This window comes from Bubalus kerabau, chromosome 12 (genome assembly GCF_029407905.1).
Source record: "Bubalus kerabau isolate K-KA32 ecotype Philippines breed swamp buffalo chromosome 12, PCC_UOA_SB_1v2, whole genome shotgun sequence".
Lineage (NCBI taxonomy): Eukaryota > Metazoa > Chordata > Mammalia > Artiodactyla > Bovidae > Bubalus > Bubalus kerabau.
The window spans coordinates 3,185,587-3,202,556 of record NC_073635.1 but is presented as its reverse complement, the minus strand read 5'-3'; the positions used below and the strand labels follow the sequence as shown (position 1 = coordinate 3,202,556).

General features: G+C 40.4%; 1 protein-coding gene across 12 annotated transcripts in view; it reads right to left on the bottom strand.

Annotated features, from left to right (window-relative positions):
• Positions 1–16,970, bottom strand: part of DIAPH3 (diaphanous related formin 3) — a 571,991-nt gene that overhangs the window by 330,705 nt on the left and 224,316 nt on the right. The gene's annotated exons all lie outside the window — the stretch shown is intronic.

Below are 16,970 nucleotides of genomic sequence, written 5' to 3'. Positions count from 1 at the left end.
CCACAGACGGCAGCCCACCAGGCTTCCCTGTGCCTGGGATTCTCCAGGCAAAAACACTAGAGTGGGTTGCCATTTCCTTCTCCAATGCATGAAAGTGAAAAGTCAAAGAGAAGTCGCTCAGTCGTGTCTGACTCTTCGCGACCCCATGGGCTGCAGCCCACCAGGCTCCTCCGTCCAGTACTGGAGAAGGGTGCCATCATCTTCTCCGAACAGACATATTAAAAAAAAAAATTAAATAACATCACCACTGCCAGGCACATCTTTCAAATAATGTGTAATATAAAACGAGAGAATGTGAAAATCTCATACAATAGAAAAAAATGAAAACTGTAAAACAAAACTGATGCTGAAGTGTGGTGCTGCACTGGGGGTCAACAACACTGTGTCTATTGTTGAGCCGAAACACAGAATCTGCCTTTAGATGCCATTTTAATGTTCAATCAAAAACTGTCAATCAGCACCATTTGTTTGTAATCCCTCATCAGAACCCATTGCCTCAGTCTGATCATTCACAGGAAAGAATGCAGAGAGCGTATCTGCAACCACTTAACCTTCATCAACCAACATTCATGCACACTCATTAACATTTTTTTATCCCACTTTCGAGCATGACACAGCTCATACCGGAATAATAACTTGCTGATAATTGTTCAAGACAACAGCTGGACAGGCAGAGTGCAGAGGTGAACACTCTCATAGATTATGGGGTACAGTAATGCATTACAATTAGTATAAAGACTCATATGCTCATTTTCAATAGTTTTCAAAAAAAGTTAAGAAAATGTCATTAGCAAAAACAGCAATTCTAGCTTTAACTCTGCATAGCTCACTCCCTGATTCTTTTAACACTTTACAGTTTTGAAATAAACTGATGGCAAGCATCGACCCTAGTTACTGTGCCACTTCATTAATAGAAGCAATAATTGTGATGCAGCAACATCAGACACTGGAGAAGGAAATGGCAACCCACTCCAGTGTTCTTGCCTGGAGAATCCCAGGGACGGGGGAGCCTGGTGGGCTGCCATCTATGAGGTTGCACAGAGTTGGACACGACTGAAGCGACTTAGCAGCAACATCAGATATAATTTAAACCTATGATCTAATTTAAAGACTACCAAGAGAAAGGGACAGTTTCACAACATTCTAATAACATTTTTTATAATAAATCTCATAAGATTGTAATTATTCAAAAGAGTGGGACTAAATCCTATGCTTTAAAAATGGGAAGTCAGAGAAATAAACTAGTTATCACTGAAGAAACTTGGAATGATATTAATAAAAAAGGACTCTTAGATATAGAAGAGAATGTCATTGGAATATCCAGTCCAATTCCCAGTCATTAAAGCTTCGACAGCTATTCTACTTTGCCATGATGCAATACAAATAAAATGAAACTAATATGATAATGATAAAAACGTTGCCATTTTTGAAGTAATGTGAATCAGGTTTCATGCTAGGCATTCAATAGACACAATCTCATAATAATCCTTTCAGTAGCTATTAACTCTCTTTTTCAAACAAGAAAATTGAAGTTAATCTGAAAAATATTGTGAAAATTTATCCAAAGTCAAGAAAAATCTGGGAGACGGAATTCCTTCCAACCGGGCAATCTGATTAAAGCTGAAGCTTTTCACTGTTAATTTCTACCTTAGAATCTTGCTTCTGTTTCCCTTATTTCATTCTAACATTCTGGTTGCACAATTGTTAGAATAAGAACTATCTCTGCAAGGTTATTATTCCAAGATGTAGTACTTAAAATTCCACAGTTTTCTACTCTTCTCATGTTCAAAAAACTTGCTCTTAACATTCACAAACTCTCAGGACACCCCTAGCAGTCTAGTGGTTAGGACTCTGTGCGTGCACTGCAGGGGGCACAGGCTTGATCCCTGATTAGGGAACGAAGATCCTGCAAGATGCACGACACAGCCAAAAAAGAAAAAAATGATAACATCTCTACACCTGTACTTCTACACAGTTTCCTGCTGACACCCAATCAATCTTTATTTCTCTCACCACTCAGCTTAGATTTTCTGATCAAACTTCTTAAGGTAGTTCCTATCATATTGTTTCTCTGTCTTACTTATTCGACATCTAATTACAAATGTCTGGGAGGTGGATTTATTTGACATTTAAATACAATGTCCATTTCGCTAGTCCTATTTCCAGTTAGTGATCACTGCTGAAGGATATCACATAACCTCCATTGGGATCCACTTTGCATTAATGATACAATCTGAAATAAAACCTCAGGAACATAACCCAGGGGTCAGCAAACTACAGCCCGGTGGGCTAAGGCCTATCTGCCACCTGTCTTGTACACAAAGAACTAACTGTAACAGAGCCACCCATGACTACTAGTAAACACAGAGCCTGTGGCACTTGGTACTACACTAGCACAGCTGCTCTACAGCCCATAAAGGCTAAAGTAATTACCCCTGCCTTTTACAGAAAAGCCTTCCCACGCTGTGCTGGAGATCCGTAACAGCATCCCAAGCCAACTGGATAAAAACGTGTTTGTCTTCAGCCTAAAAATCTATCAACATCAACCTAACTCATGCTATAAACCTAAATCACCTCATGGCTCTGCACTTCTTTCAAAAGTCCAACAGCTAATAATTACCTAAACCTGGTTTACTATCATCCACAAATCTCTCCCATGTCTATGCATTCCCATGGAAGTAGTATAGATTCAGAACTTCATCACTAATCCCCCATTAATTATATTAGTGTCTTTACTGATATCCCAGCCTATGCACTTTCTACTATGACACAGACCAGCACAATAGTAAATTTTCATGCTAAAGCATAGATTATATCATGCTATACTTCTATTCAAAACATTCCAACCTTTGTGATAGAATTTAATACATTTAATATTTTAAAATTAACTTATATATAAACAAGAGATAGACCAAAATTTAAATCCTTAAATTTGCACATAAAGACCTCCATAATATAAACACAACTCTCTGTACATTCATCTTCCAGTGACACTGTCCCATCCCTCTCCCCATCTCCAGAGACTAAAGTTCACTCCATCAGCACGCAAACCTCCAAGCCCACATATGTGCCAAACATGCCCAGCAAAGATGTTCGCAGTCTCAGCTCCACCACCCTCTGTATTCATTTGCTCATCCATCCAACTGACTTATTAAGCTCAATTAATATAAGACACTGGCCTGAGTAAAGGGAAAACAGAGGGGAGAAGACATAATTCTGCCCTACATGTAAAGATTACAATCAAATACGAAAAGCAAATATTAAAAAAAAAAAAAAAATACAAATTTTGTTTGAATCACAAGCTAGTGTTATGAATGAAAAACAATGAGCAATTTGAGATTTCCAAACCTAATTTGGAAAGTCATAGAAAGCATTTCTCTAAGAAAATGACACTAAAGCCAAAAGATGAATTATGTATGGGGTCAGTAAGGTGAAGCTACCTTCTTTATAAAGTCTTTTCTAATTACCCCTGTGTAAATCAACAGATTTTAAAATGTCTAATAGTTGTGATATAATGATTTGATGTAATATGGTCAATCAAGATATGATAAAAGCTACTTAGCAGAGAAACCATGTGTGAAAGTAACAAAAAATTATACTACATATACAAATATTAAAAGGATAAAAGGAAATATACTCAAGTCTTATGATTAATTCAAGAAGGGTAGTGGTATTTAGGATGGTATTCTTTTCTTTCATTCACTTCTAAATTTTCCGTAACTTAGTTGTTTTATAATGAATAAATGTTAGCAGTTTAAACAGTCAAGAGTAATTATCTTTATACAGTTTTAATAAAGACATAAGTAATATTTTGTTACTTATTAACACACATGTACTACTTCATAGTTATAGTTATAATATAGTTATAATATAAAATAACCCATAAACATTTATCTTTCATGTAAAATCTCAAGTTTCCCAGTTATAACCATTTGAATCTTATACTACATTTCAGTCAATAAATTTGTTATAACTAAATTTTATTTGTATCCTGAGGTTTCTCTATGTAATTAAAGCTTTCATTAGCCTCTATAAGAAAAGAAGTTAACATCCTTGATTTTCTTTTCTGTGTGTGAATCTTTACAAAAGGACAGTTTTCAGTAAACTGCCTGGGACCAGCCCCAGCTGATCCAGGGTATTCGAAGGAGAGACAGCATAGGCGAGGGTCAGGAAACAACTGCTTAATTACACGTTAATTAAGGATACAAAGAGTAATAGAATGAGGATAGCTCAGTAGGAAAATTCAGTGGAGAAAAGAGGCTGAGTAGCTTGGTTTACGCGGGAGACCAATAAAACTTCAAGACAAGAAGTTTGCACCACTTACGTAGGCCACAGGCGTCCTTCCGTTCTCCCGAAGGAGAGGAGACACTGAGGCCTCCCCGGTCGGATCTTAGAAGCCCAGGCATAATTAGCAAGCATGGTGGGTTCCGCGCTCCAGATGGAGACTCAGCCAGAAGTTGAAAGAGAGAGCGACATGGGGAGACCAAGTTTTGGTGAACAAGGCCCGCACTTTATTTTCCAAAGTAGTTTTTATACCTTAAGTTATGCACAGAGGATAATGGGGGAAGGGGTGGAGTCATGCAAGGACAGCAGTTCCTGGTTCTAATCGAAGCCAGGCTTTCAAACTTATCATATGCAAAAGTTCAGGTGATTGACATCATCTTCTGGCCCGGAGGCCTGTTAACATTTTAAGAAACTTATTTTTCTCTAAAGGTGATTATTCCAAAGTCAGGCACCAGCCTCCAAAAAAGCATTGGACAAAGCTGCATTTTACATTTCTATACACCCATTATATCAATCAATACACTGCCAAGGACACAGTAGGTAAGGAGTATGGAGACTTAGCAGCAAACATTGGCCCAACAAGTGAAAAACCCTTCACCAATACAATTTCTAATCAATCTTTTAACTACTCAAAGGAATCTGTGTTTAGGCAGTTTAGAACATCTCCTGCCTCTCACAGTTGGGAGGCTCTGAACAATCACATGTGGCCGGAAAAACCTATTCAGGCAGGCTAGAGGATTTCCAAAGGAGTTTGTAGGTTAAACACTGTCACATCCAAGAATTATTAACTGGAGCTGTAAGCTAACTCTTTTTTCAGAGAGAGGTAGTGGGAGACAGCCCCCCGTAAAGTCAGAGGTGTAGGTGAAAGCACAAAGCAGAAAGTAGGCAGACTCTGGTTTTGGGGGTAGATGCTCGAGACTTTCCAGGGGGACTCCTGAGGCTCGATCCCGCCTTTGCGTATGCCGAGCCTCCTTCCTCATGACCTCTGTCATGGGCGGAGTGCCTCATGCTGGCTCCAGGCAGTGATAGAATTCCAGTTGAGCTATTACAGATCCTCACTCAATATGCAATATGCCGGCTCCCGGCAGTAAACTCTTAATATTTTTACAGCTCAAAATCAATACTTATCAATAAAAAATGAAAATAAATGTTGGAAGGATATGGATAAACTGGAACCCATGTACATTACTGGTGTGAATGTAAAGCAATTCACCTGCTTTGGAAAGCAGTTGGATGTTCCTCAAAATGCCATTCCTCAAAAATGCCAAAATGAGCCGAAAACCTGTACTCAAACAAATATATGTACACAAATGTTCATAGTAGCACTATTCACAATAGCCAAAAGGAGGAAATAGCACAAATCAAGCAAAGAACAGGTAAACAAATCATAACATGTTTTTGCTGTTTAGTTTCTAAATCGTGTCTGACTCTTCACAATCTCATGGCCTGCAGTGCACCAGGCTTCCTTCCCTGTCCTTCACTTATCTCCTGGAGTTTGCTCAAACTCACATCTGTGGAGTCAGTGATGTATTCAACCAACCCATCCTCTCTGTCAGCCCTTTCTCCTCCTACACTCAATCTTTCCCAGCATCAGGCTCTTTTCCAATGAGTTAGCTCTTCACATAAAGTGGCCAAAGTATTGGAGCTTCAGCTTCAGCATGAGTCCTTCCGATGCATATTCAGGGCTGATTTCCTTTAAGATTGTCTGGTTAGATCTCTTTGCAGACCAGGGGGCTCTCAAGAGTCTTCTCCAGCACCACAATTCAAAGGCATCAATTCTTCGGTGCTCAACCTTCTTTATCCATACATAACTACTGGAAAAACCATAGCTTTAACTATATGGACTTTTGTTGGTAAAGTGACATTTCTGCTTTTTAATATGCTGTCTAGGTTTGCCACAGCTTTCCTTGGAGGAAAGGAGGACATTATTCAGCCACTAAAAGAAATCTATTTGTCTCAGTGGTGCAGTCGGTTAGTGCATCCGGCCGTTACAAAAGGCTGCTGGTTTGAGCCCACACAGGGGTGGAAATTCAATGTTCTGGGCTTCCTTGATGGCTCAGTGGTAAAGAATCCACCTGCCAATTCAGGAGACACTAGTTTGATCCTGAGTTGGGAAGATTCCCTGGAGAAGGAAATAGCAATCCACTCCAGTATTCCTGCCAGGGAAATCCCAGCGACAGAGGAGCCCGGTGGGCTACAGCTCCAGGGGTCACAAAAGAGAAGGATACAACTTAGCAACTAAGCAACAACAAAAGGAATTTAATATTGATACACCCTACAATGTGGATGATCCTCAAAACTATCATGCTGGAGGACGCCAGATTAAAAAAGTCACATACTGCATAACCCCATTTAAATGAAACATCCAGCTAAGATCAATTTAGACACACAAAACAGACTGGTGGTTGCCAGGATAAAGGGGAAGAGACAATGGGGAGAAACTGCTGAGTGAGACAGGGTTTGACCTGATGGAAGTCATTTGTAACTAGACAAAGGCAGCAGTTGCACAACACTGTAAACGTACTGGAAATGTACTAAATGCTGCTGAAAAGCATACTTTAAAACGGTTTATTTCACATGACGTGAATTGGACCCCAATTAACAACTAAAACATCAACATCCAACAAAGGAGCAATTTTCAGGAAAAATAAATGAAAAAATAAATAAATGAATTGTTACAATCTGTTTGCTAACAGTTGTTCTTGGGGCTGTTGATTCAAATCAAGGTTCATTCAACAATAACAGAATCTACCTAAACTCTTTCCTTCTTCTCACATACATTCTTGCCGTTAAAACAGGAAAAAATGTGAAGCATTTTAGCATTTAGATCCTGAAATTATACCACTCTTTCAACCACCTTCTATTCTCTTAATTTTTTACCTGATTTACAAAATAGTCTATCACTCAGCAGAGCTAAAGTCATCAGTGGTAGAGTTAATTGGAATCTAGATCATTTAATCAACTCTACTCTCTTTGCAAAATTCCCCATGGTTCACTCAGTAAAGAATCTGCCTGCAATGCAGGAGACCTGGATTGATCCCCGGGTTCGATTCAACCCGGGTCCGGAAGATCCCCTGGAAAAGGAAATGGCAACACACTCCAATGTTCCTGCCTGGAGAATCCCATGGACAGAAGAGCCTGGAAGGCTACAGTCCATGGGGTTGCAAGAGTCGGACATGACTTAGAAATCTACTGATCCAAAATTCCTATTTGTTTAAAATTTAAAAAGACAATTTGCTTGAGGAAGTTGAAATTATTATATGTCTTCTTTAAAGGAAAGAAAAACCATTCATTTCAGCCAAAATTAATCTGGTGCCCACTAGGTGCCAGGTGGCAGAGGATGAGATGATTAGACAGCACCACCGACTCAGTGGACATGAACTTGAGAGAGTTTCAGGAGGCAGTGAAGGACAGGGGAGCCTGGCATGCTGTAGTCCATGGGGTCACAGTCAGACACAACTTAGCGACTGAACAGGTGCCAGGCAAGTCTCCTAGGTGCTTAGGACACATAAGTAAATGAAACAAAGCACTCTCCTAAAGGATTTAACTTCCAGTGAGGGCACAGAGAGAAAATGATAAATATGTACCTCTTAAATAAGTAATAATTAAGATGTTAAAAGGTGATGAGTGGGAAAAAAAATTAAAAATAAAAGGGAGAATTGGACTGAGGAGGTCACGGAGGAACACACAGGGTGACAGTACTAAACTGGGAGGGAAGCATAACAAACTCAGTGAGAAGGTGACATTTGAGTCAAGACATGGAGGCAGTGGGGGCTGACCCAAGCAGTTGCCTGAAATAAGAGCATTCCAAGTAGGAAAGAGCACATGCAGGAGTGCCCCCGGCATGTCTGAGGTGTACCCCAGAGGCTCTGCAGTGCGGCTGAAGTGCAAGAACTGAGACGAAGGTGGGAGCAGAGGGAGTGAGAAAGCTAGGGGGCAGGAGCAAGGCCTCCAGAGCTCTGGTGCATTCCGAGTAGAAAGGACTGGCTGGTCCCCGTGATGGCAGGCGTGGCACCGCACGGAGGCGGCCAGGACGGCTCTCCAGTGCTAACCTGTCAATGACATGCTGGCAAGAAGGTGGCAGCAGCTCCCATGGGGAATTTTCCAGAAGCCAAAGAATGGGTAGGAACTGCAAATTAAAAAGTTCAGAGTAAGTGATGAAGACCCAGAGAGGGGCAATGAAATGCACAGCCATATTTAATGGAAAACTAGATCAAATGTACTGGAGTGTGGTGTGCAGAGCAGAAAAACAGCGAGAAGTATACAGCTAGAAATAAGTTTGAACCTGAATGCAGAAAGCTACAAATGTGAGACAGGGAAGGCCGTTTTCTTTGAATCCCTTAGAATGTGTACACACATGGGAGATGATTAATGTGACATCTCTGCTGCTGCTAAGTCACTTCAGTCATGTCCGACTCTGTGCGACCCCACAGACGGCAGCCTACCAGGATCCCCAGTCCCTGGGATTCTCCAGGCAAGAACACTGGAGTGGGTTGCCATTTCCTTCTCCAGTGCATGAAAGTTAAAAGTCAAAGTGAAGTCGCTCAGTTGTGTCCGACTCTTAGCGACCCCAGGGACTGCAGTCTACCAGGCTCCTCTGTCCATGGGATTTGCCAGGCAAGAGTACTGGAGTGGGGTGCCATTGCTTTCCCCGGTGGTATCTCTAGAGATGATAAATCTGAAGATAGTTTACATTACTGTCTTGAGAATAGAAAGACTATGAGAAAACAACATGAAAAAAAAAAAAAAAAACCGCCGTAAGAAGGTGACTAATGAATGAAACGGCTACCACGGCTTCTAAGGCTGACAGGACTGAATCAGAGGGTGCCGTTATGCCACACTGCAGTCAGGGAGTGGGTCTCGGGTCACTGCCACGCCTGTGTGCACGGACTGCCAGCCAGACCCCCAGCGTGCTCACTTCCACGTCCGTGTGCAGGGACTGCCAGCCAGGCCCCCAATGTGCTCACTTCCACGTCCGTGTGCAGGGACTGCCAGCCAGGCCCCCAGCGTGCTCATTTCCAAGTCTGTGTGCAGGGACTGCCAGCCAGGCCCCCAGCGTGCTCACTTCCACGTCTGTGTGCAGGGACTGCCAGCCACGGCCCCAGCGTGCTCACTTCCAAGCCCGTGTGCAGGGACTGCCAGCCAGGCCCCCAACGTGCTCACTTCCACGTCTGTGTGCAGGGACTGCCAGCCAGGGCCCCAGCATGCTCACTTCCACGTCCAGGGACTGCCAGCCAGGGCCCCAGCATGCTCCCTCACCTTCCTCTCCTGCTTTTCCTTCAGAGTTTCAGCAGGAGAGAAAGGCGCGAGCTCCAGGCATGAAGTCAAGAAGAAATGAACCCTTGACTTTCAACGCCTTTCTAAAGATGCAACCTGGAGACTTAGATTTCTAACTGCTCAGGACCTAAGCCTCTCACACGAACAGACAAAGGCCTGACTCTTACGATGTGAGGCCTGGGCCCACTCAGGAGCTGAGCAAGCACCTATTTCCCCTTTTCTTGTAAGTCAGCTCCTTTCTCTCACTTCTTTTTGATTCTAGCAGCTGTGCGGCCTTCTTACAATCCTAGTATAATGAAGAATAATGAGAAATTGTGATTTATTGAGGTTGTAGGTTATGCCTATTCATCATGAACACATTCACGAAAATAGCTCTTTTGATAAAGTACACCTCAGAGATACAAAAGTGGGCTTGGGACCATGATATCCATTGCCTAATCTGCACTCAACAATCTAGCTGAGGAAAAAAAATGGTTCAAAGAAACAAAAACAGTAATCCACTGATTAGTCATTTTTGGACTGACTAGTCTATGGAACAATATACTTTCAGATATATACACATGTGTGTATATATACATATACATGCATATACGGTAAATCTATTACAAAAGTACTGTTACCACACTGAAGCTGACACAAACTGCTGTTTTCCTTCCTATTGGTATTGAAAACACTGCTAAATCTGCTTAAGTTTAATGGAAATACAAATGAGTGGTCAATTTTAAAAGTTCACATTCACTTTTATTCAACTAGATAAGATTTTAAGTGAAGCTAAATAAAACTCAGGAAAGTTAAAAAGTATTCAAAAAATGAATAATTGTTAAACAGAAAAACACAAAGGCTCTAAAAACAAATGTCACTTATTCAAAAACAAACAAAATGATCCCACTGGCTATTTCAACACTTCTGGATTGAATCTTACAGTAACGGGACCAAGAGCACCAAACTCTCCCACTGAGACCTGTGAAACCCTGAAAAATAATTGGCTCTCTAATTGAAGAAGAAAAGAAGATTAAAGAAGGGAGAAGAGCCCTACTTCAGGAGGAATGAGTCTAAGGCAATATGATGACAGAAGAGGACACTGGCAAGTAACTAAGAGACAACAATTAAATTAAAATAAATTGCTTTTTCTGTGTGAAATGTAGCTGAATTAGATCTTTTGATACATGTGATTTCTCTCAGTGATGAAATTTTCCCAATTAAACTTTTTTTATATATTTTAAATTATCCAGTGAAATATGCAATTATAATCATTTATATGTTCATATCCATTTGTAGATTCATGTTAGGTTTGAGCATTATATAAATATTCTTCAGATAAAAATATGTTGTGAAATGTCATAAAACAAACTATACTTTAAAATATAACTAAACTTCAAGGTGAGAGAATTAAGTTTTTCAAGAAGGCAATACAGAAAGTTATCTCCCAACAAAAGTTTATAAGTTAAACAATATAACACATTTCTTTTTCTAAATTAGAAAATAATTAAATAATAATAATTAAATGATAACAACTGGAAGTCAAGAACCAATTTGCTTATAGATATCAGTGGCTCTTTACCGCAGCTTTCTGAAGGGTATTTCTGACTTGGGAAAAAAGTAAGTAAATATATATATATGCAGAATTTATTAATATCTTAAAAAAATGAAATTAATTGCATATATTACAAACTGGAAAATATACAGTAGGCTATGGTATCTGTTGCACATTAATTAAATATAGTATATTTAAATAAAGAAGAGGCAAAATAATGCCTGGCTCTTAGACATGATATGACGATTTTGCCTAAGGCTTTGGAAAGGCACTTAGCTATGGTAACAAAACCATGTTGGTGTGATTAGTAAAGATCCATAGATCAATAAATATTTAGTGAACAGAACAAATGATTTAAATAATTAAGTCAAAATGCCCCTGAACCCAGAAATAGCATTCCTATTAAGGGAATGCAGGGCTAAAAGGAGACATATAATTTTAATGAGCAGAATCAACAGGGTTAAGTATCTTGTGAAATGTAATTTACGGCATCCTAAGCCCTGTTCCTGTAGTCATGTATGGATGTGAGAGTTGGACTGTGAAGAAGGCTGAGTGCCGAAGAATTGATGCTTTTGAACTGTGGTGTTGGAGAAGACTCTTGAGAGTCCCTTGGACTGCAAGGAGATCTAACCAGTCCATTCTGAAGGAGATCAGCCCTGGGATTTCTTTGGAGGGAATGATGCTGAAGCTGAAACTCCAGTACTTTGGCCACCTCATGCGAAGAGTTGACTCATTGGAAAAGACTCTGATGCTGGGAGGGATTGGGGGCAAGAGGAGAAGGGGACGACAGAGGATGAGATGGCTGGATGGCATCACTGACTCGATGGACGTGAGTCTGAGTGAACTCCAGGAGTTGGTGATGGACAGGGAGGCCTGGCGTGCTGCGATTCATGGGGTCGCAAAGAGTCTGACACGACTGAGCGACTGAACTGAACTGAACTGAAGCCCTGTTTTTCTCTGTCAAAGATTTCCAAATCCTAATTCTTGGAGCCTGTTTTATACGTCACCTTACAAAGAAAAGAGAACTTTGATGATGTGGTTAAGGTTAAAAACCTTAAGATTAGGAGAGTCTCCCTGATTATCCAGATGGGCCCAATTTAATCACGAGTCTTTAAAAAAACTTTCCTGATTTAGGTCAGAGTCTGAGAAATATGTACTCAAGGATATCAGGTGAGGGAGGCAAAACTCACTGCTACTGGCTTTGAGGAACTGAAGAGGAAGCCACAAACTGAAGAATGTGGGAAGCCTCTGGAAGCTGGAAGTCAGGGGACAGAGTCTCCCTGAAAGCCTCCAGAATGCAGCCCTTGATTTTAGCCCAATGAGACCTACACAGGACTCTAACCTACAGAACCATAAGACAGTAAATTTATGTGGTTTAACCTACTAAATTTTGAGAAATTTGTTAGAGCATCAATTAAAAACTAATACAAAGCCCCATCTGTGAGCATGAGCATAATGATTCCCTCCCCCTTTGCCAGCTGGGCTATGCTGAAACTGGGGTGAAAGACAGGAAACAGAGGAGAAGTTAATCTAATGTCACTGGATACTGAATTTACCATCCCTGGGACAAACCACCAGGCTTCTTTTTTAAGTCACTTTTAACTGAGTACTATTTCCTGCAGGCAAACTTTCTTTTCTGTATTCATCAGAAAAGACTAATTTACATACACTAATGCAGCATGTAAATTTCCAAGTTCATCTGCCAATCTCATGTTTCCAGGCTGTAAATCATTTTGAGATAAACACTTTTCAGAGTTTTGCCTCCCCTATTATTACTAGACAGGCTACTGGAGAAGAAGAAATACAACAGCCATTTTCAATTATATTCTAAAGACATTTCTTTATGTATTTCTTCAATCTGTCACCTGTTTAGGAAATAAGAGTTAGGCTAAATGATATGTATAAAGACAGTGTTATACAATTGACCTAGATAATTTCTTTAGCTTACATCACAGAGCTGGAAAAGAAAAAGAGGAGGAGCCTGTTCTTGAGAAATTATCACTCCTCTGAACCTTCTGCTAACGCTCTATGAAACTAAGAAAATGAACAGTTCTTATCTTTCCTGCAAACCCTGCAGGGACTTAGGCCATAAGCTCTACTTGGCACTCTGATTTGCCTATCAACTAAAGGCTCCTTTTGCCTTAAAGAGGGGTCTCCAACCTCCAGGCTGTAGACAAGTACCTCCTGTCAGATCAGTGGTGGCATTAGGTCAGAAATAAAGTGCACAATAAATGTAATAAATCTGGTCCACGGAAAAACTGTTTTCCACAAAATTGATCCCTGGTGCCAACAAGATTGGGGACTGGGACCTTAATGCATCCCAGTTCCACAAAGACATTAAGCCATTCATATCACCCTCATTAGGCTGAAACTATAAATAACCATCAAACATAATGAATTATTAACAAGATCCAGTAAGGTTTTATACAGAACTGAATGAGCTTTCCAAGATCATTCTCATCAGCTCAATAATCTAAAACAGAATCACACCAAGAAAACCAAAGTTAAAATTTTCAGTTATTAAAATTATACATTGTCCGGCACCAGCTCCACTAATCACTCATAACTAAAAGAAAAAAAATACAGAAAATTTTTTTAAAAATAGGGAAATAAAGGTCTTTATATTGATTCAACAGATCCTTCTCCACAGAATCTTAATGAAGTATTTGACAGTAAAGATGTACACAAAAATGAAAGAAACAAGATATACCCACTGGTATTCTAGAAGTCTTCATAAGTAACTACTACCAGAGGTCCATTAACAGAGCAGTTTAGAAAGCTTCATTTGAAAGTGAAGTCAAGGTGAAGGGAGGTCATTTAACTGGTTACTATTGTGGAAGATTCAGAGATGATACACAAAACAAGGCAAGTAAAGATGAGCCTGCAATCTCAGAATTTAAGTTCAGCTAATATTTCTTGAGCAACTACAATGACTGGGCATTGCAAAAGATGTCCTAAAATATTCATTATAGAATCCTCACAGTAACCTTATGAGCTGGATCTTATCTCCTATATTTTAGAGAGGAAAGACCTACAGCTGTAACGGCTGGGGTCACACACTTGTAGCTGAACTCCAGTGTCTCTCTTCTTGCACACACTCCACAGCGTGATGTTAGTATTTACAGCTCAAATACTTACAGAAGTGAAAAGAGGTACCGAATGATGAAAGATGGTCTTAATAAAAAACGGCAGGTTTTTAAAGCCTTTAATATAAATCGTGGGATGAGGATGAACTGCTGTGGGGCAGTGGTAAGGTGGCAGGAGATGAGAGGAAAATTATTTTAAATCAAAGAAGAGCACTTTAAATAAAACATAATAGGATTTCTTTTAATCAGAGAAGCAGCATGGCATAGAAGAAGGAGCAATGACTTTACACTCAGATCTGTATTCCATTCAGAGTGGCAGCCCCTTTTAGCTGAACTTCACTTGAAGAGCACAACTTTTTCTTAAAGATAAAATGTATGAAACATTTGCCTGGGGTGCTTCACAGGATTGCTTTGGGGAGCAAATAAAATGACATAAATGAAGTAAACATTACTTTTAAAAAGGACACATTATTAATATTGTAGCTTTCTTATTGTCTAATTAGGGAGTAAGTTTTATATTTGTTCCACATTTGATTCATGTTTTTATTAACAAATGCATTATTTAATAAATGGATGTCCAGATGTTGGAACCATCATAAAAATTACTCTAAGTTGGATGAAATATCTCATTACAAATAACACACTGGGCCCTTCAATTACGAAACAAGCAAGCCCAAAAGCCACGTACGTGTGACGAGGCGGAAGGTGAGGGCAGGCCCCTGACCTCTGTCTCACCTGTACAGTAGGACCTGCAACATCTGTGGGCACGGACCTGTACTGCGATCAGAAAGGTAGACCCCTTCTCTTGATTTTAAATGCATAAAAAGTACATACTAGTTCAAAGGGAGTAAACTGTTCTCAAATGGTTATTAAAACGCACTGAATGCCAGTTTGTGGACCAGTCACATACACATCTGACAACCATGGAGATGGGATGCTCAGATCTCCCTTCAGAAAAGAACTTTCCAGTCGGCTACAGAAAGAGCACCCTGAGCTCACAGGCTACGAGCCACGAGCCCTCCCGGCCCCTCTACAGCTGGAGCCCCAGCCAAGGCCCGAGTGTGGCAGGAGTGCCCAGGCCAGCCAGCAGGCTCCAATCCGGGACCCCCCCCACCAACACGCATCCTGGGCTCCAGGGCTGAGAACTTCTCAGATCTGCAGGACAGTCCTGGTTCTTCCTGCCCAGTCCTGCTCTCACCATCTTTTACCCTTCACACCCATTACCCACTGCTTAACTCTTAAAAATCCCTCCTGTACTTCAACATCTCAGCATTTGTTTCCAGGAGGACCCAACTGGCGAAATAAGTTTTTTTATTCAAGTCTTAAGTAACAAAGTCTAGCTGACAGTCTATAAATTTATATGCTAATGTTGAAGTAGTGATGAGTTTCAATGATATTTCAACATATCTGAAGCAATTCTCACGTGATATAAAAGTACACGGGCTCCCCCGATGGCTTGGCAGTAGAGAATCTGCCTACAATGCAGGAGGTACAGGAAACATAGGTTCGATATCCGGATTAGGAAATGCCCTGGAGGAGGAAATGGCTACACACTGCAGTGTTCTTCTCAGGAGAAACCCATGGACAGAGGAGCCTCACAGGCTACAATCCATGGGGTCACAAAGAGTCGGATGTGACAGAGTGAATGCACCCACGCAAGATGCAAAGTACACACGAATACATTACATAATGTAATGCATTCCATTACAGATAGAAATGGAATAGCTACTGCTCTGTTTATTGTTTATAACTGAAGGAAAAACTAAATATTGATTAGAGGTTAGTGAAAGTAATGATGTTACTTTTATTTTTCTTATTAAAGTTCATAGACTCCAAGTTAAGAACTCCTGGGATACAGCGTGTCTAACTTTGAAATATCCAGTCTTTTAAGGCACAGACATGCACTTGGACAAGTCAGACCTGTGATAAACAAAGGTCTCTAAACTAGTGTTCTCCTTAGATGCCATGACATTCATGAAAGCTTATTCTATACACAGAATATGTTCAAAGTTTGAAAGTATATGCCCAAATGACCTGAAGTATATGCCCAAATGAAGGGGAGCGGGGCGAACACCCAGCTTAACTAAACACACAAATATATAATCCAAATCTAACTTAGGAAATTCAAGGTTACATAATTATAATAAAGTTATCTCCATGAGAAGTTTTCTTTTTTTTTCCCTCTTACAAATAAACTTAATACACTGTTTCTTATCGAATTCCTATAGCTTGGAATTCAGCAAGGAGCACCCATCTCCTATGACTCTCCTACCACGAGCCCACTCCCTGCCTGTGCTCCAGAGATGGATTAGGTACAGTGCTAACTTCACGTGATTCTCGGTCTTCAAAACCTGGCAAGTGGTGTGTGTGGAGGTGGGCCCGGGGATGAGGCGGGGCAGGAAAGAGCAGAGAAGAGGGGAAGTGGTGAATGGCCAGATTTACAAAATATTGCTTTAGATTAAAATAACACACTCAGAAGGAAGAGCCTCATTTTTATTTTCTGGAGAATAATACTGTGCACTAATTATGTGGGAATCCTGAGCGATAGAACATACTGCAGACAAGGCAATTGCAAAGTGTACATTGAGCAATCAGAGGGTAACAAGAGATGCCAGTGTAAATGAGGAAGAAGGCAGAAGATGCAGGAAATGGAAGACAAATCCTAAGAGAAAAAATCCTAACAGATGACAACAGAATGTAACAAATTTACAATTTTGCTAAGGTGCACCACAGAAAACTGCTACCAGAAATAAAATACCAAGATGAATTACTTGTAAAACAGGAGACGG